Here is a 3,765-nt window from a genome sequence, read left to right on the forward strand (position 1 = left end):
GAGAGAGCCTAATATTATTTTATGATATTGTATATTGACATTTCAATTTTAGACATTACTTATCATGTCTCACAATAGAAAATAATAGGACAATACAATAATAACACAGGGTTTTTAAGAGAGAAAGAGCTAAGGAAAAATATCAGGTACATAAAGTCAGATATATTATTCCAGAGTCACATAATAGTTGGAAAGAAAATATTTAAGCACAGCAAAACTAACCAATTTAAAACACAAACAAAATAACTTCACATAATTGCAATCCTTATTGATATACTAAGTCTTTTTAATGCTAAAATGAATAGTTTTGAATGAAATGAAACCACTTAAAACAAAATGTTTAGAGAAAGCCCAGATTCCCTATCTTACCCTTTGATAATGAAAAAGCTGATTTAGCATAGCCACATTTTATGCAACATAAATTTAAATTGCCCAAAAACTCTGTAATAGAAAATAGGTTTGTGTATGTTGTGAAGCTACCTCAGTTATGTCCATCTTTGGGATTGAAGCTCCTTCAAGTGTGTTGTAAATACCTCTTTTGTGAACTGCTCCCTTGCTACATGGTGAAAATGTCAATGTTGATCCTCAGCAGTATTATGGTCTGTATTTCTTACCTCATAAAGTTAAATTATGTGTTAGCCATGCAGCTGATGGAACCTTTCCTTAATGTGGTTTATAGTGGTGCTAATTCTTCTGGGGTTCCCTGCAGCCGGAGGGTCAGTAGGAATTAATTAGAGGGATAATACTGACTTGGCTCTTGTGTCATAGAGCCCAGCTTTAATTACCCTTTGGCTCCAAACCCTCCAGTGCAGTTATTTCTCCTAGAAGCTTCGTCAGTTTGTTGACACTGGCTCCTCTTCTTGACAGAGTCTAATAAAGCAATGGCAATGGTTTCATGACTCATCTTATGAAATGTCTTCTTAATGTTAGGAGGAGTAGTTAGCTGGCTACTTGAAAAATGATTTAATCTTTTATTGACAACCTTATATGAGACATAGTAATTTACTTATAGCTTTAAATGTTGAAAAGCAATGATGCTACTTTGAGACTTAAGTTCTGCCCGACCTAAAACATGGTATTTTCAATGGCCTCTCAGGCATATAAAAGCAGGACAAGGACTAAGGAAGACGAAAGTATTGATGCCTTTGAATTGGGGTGTTAGTGGAGAATATTAATTATGCAATGGTCTTCTAGAAGAAGGAACAATTTGTCTTGGAATGAGTTCACCAAGAATGCCCCTTAGACGTGAGGACAGCTAGAGTAGGGCTCAGGTACAATTAGGCATCAGGAAGGACCAGTCCCTGGAGAAGGCCATTACAATTGGTAATGTGAAGGGTCATTGAAAAGAGGAAGACCTTCAATGTGATAGTGACCCTGTAACTATAGCCTCCTAACAATGGTTGTGAGGTGCCTTAGGGCTGGGCAGTGTTTCCTTCTGATGTACCTACGGTCACTAGGAGTGAGAACTTCACTACGGGAATTGAACAACAATGTAAAAATAAAGTCTGTACTGTTATATATAGCTTTTCTGTAACTAGAAGACTAGTAGTCATCCAATACTTAGAGTGTCAAACTCTGGTCTTAGAATACTAACTTCAAATATGCTTGAGCCATAGTTCCCAATCAAATAATGCAACATTATTCTAATGTAATAATATAACATGTCTAATAAATCTAACAATCTGATTTATTTAAGATGTATTTTAGGCTAGCCAGGGTTCCCTGTGTTTTTCAGGTACTATATTCTTCCTACCTTCTCCAAAATTCTACAGGATAGCTTTTATTATTTTCCTTAGTCTAGAGATACCACAGAGGCACAAAAACTTGAGTAATTTCCCAAGCTCTTGCCCCCAGGAAGTAATGGGATTGGACTAACCTTCTTTTCCAGCACACACACACACACACACACACACACACACACACAATGTTTGCTTTCTCTGTATGTCTTTTTTCTTTGAGGGCTCTAAAATATTAGCAGAGAAGGAACATGCTTTGAAAACCTTTCAATGGGTTACCAAAAAAGAAATAAGACATACAGACACATCTGATTGATTTATTTTGTTTTCGTTTCTGCTGAACAGCAAAATAAGTTGCATACATATAATACTTATTTGTAGATTGATTTAGATGGAGTTAATGGATGTAATTGATATACCCTAGACATTTAAATTTAATAAGTTTGACATACATCTACAACTATGAAATCATCATTTCACTTTAGACAATGAGATTTTTGGGGGGCCACAAAATGTTCTCTTCAAGCGTTATAATGACTGCCTTCTGTCCTTACCTATTTCCCCATGTATGCCATGCAGCGATTACTTTTTTCTCACTGTGGATGATGTGATAGGCAGAAATCTAACACCATAATGCCATTACCTTTGTATAACCCTTTCTTCTTGAGTGAGGCATTACACCCTCTAACTCACTTTCATCAAAAAGATTGTAAGGAAGGTAGAATGTTCCTTTGGGTTTCCAAGGCTGGACGTCTTTGAGAGCAGTGTTGTTTTTCACCCAAGAAGCTGTGGTTGCTGCACTTGAACGAAGATCTTGAAATTTTAGCTCAAAGCTTAATTCAATGGAAAAACAGTGGGAAAAATATGCATATATATTCCTATAAAAATAACTTATAGCAAGGTCCAGGAGGGTGGGCAGGAGGCAGCTGAGTGTCCCCGTGGAACAGGAAGCGGAGTGGAGCAGGAGCAGGGCAGCAGCCCTGGACCAAGAGCCCTCGCTGCAGGAGTGACCCCCGCCTACAACCTGGAGGCCAGCCCGCAAGGCTACAGGGCCATCACCGCAGCACCGCAGCGCTGCAGCCCTACCCCTACCTGGTCACAAGGTTGCCCACCCACCACCCCAGGGTCTACAGCATGCATGTCACCCTGCCAACTCCATTATGGTCGTCGGGGGCTGTCCAGTCTGCTGAGTAGGGTTTCTGGAGGACTCCTTCACCTTCCTGGGTGTCTTCTTGGCCTTCATCATGGTCCCCTTCAGGTTCATCTGCTGCTTCGCCTTGAGGAAGCCAAGATGCCCCAACCTGGGGGCCTCCTTTTCATAAAGGGAACCTTACCCAGGCTTTCCAACAGGCTCTTTTTCGAATGTAAATGTCGTGTACCATAGCTTTATCCCATGAAACTTCAGGACTGTTTTGTAAAGTGTGGAGGGCGGGTCCTGGGGTGCAGGGCCTAGGAAGGGTGGTCAGCTCTGGGACCCCAAGGCCCTGGTGACTCAGGAAAGCACTGCTGCTTCTGGGTCCTGCGATCTGAGGAAGGGGAGGGTACCGTTTTAATAAACGAAATCCCTGCCCTTGTTAAAAATAAATAAATAATGACTTATAACACACCCTATATACATAAAAAACAAAGACCTCACTGCCTTGAAGTTGATACTGACTCCTAGCGACCCTACAGGACAGAGGCTGTGAGCCTCCCAAGTCTAAGTCTTCACTGCAGCAGAAAGGCCAGTCTTTCTCCCCCAGAGCAACTTTTGCTTTCAAACTGCTGATCTTTAAGTTAGCAGTCCAACTGGTAACCTATGCCACCAAGGCTCCTAATATATACATCGATCATTCAATTTATATCTTTGATTTATGTCAGGATTTCACCCAGTAATTTAATTTCATTTTTGACCTTGGTGGGTCTTTAAACCAAAAAATAGTATTAACTTTTGTCAAAGTTCTTTTTTTTTTTAATCAATTTATTGGGGCTTTATTATAAATATTTATATTTATTATAATATATATAATATATATATATTATATATATA

This window comes from Echinops telfairi, unplaced genomic scaffold (genome assembly GCF_000313985.2).
Source record: "Echinops telfairi isolate 266 unplaced genomic scaffold, ASM31398v2 ScPeMD7_3533;HRSCAF=4204_0, whole genome shotgun sequence".
In the NCBI taxonomy this organism is placed as follows: Eukaryota; Metazoa; Chordata; class Mammalia; order Afrosoricida; family Tenrecidae; genus Echinops; species Echinops telfairi.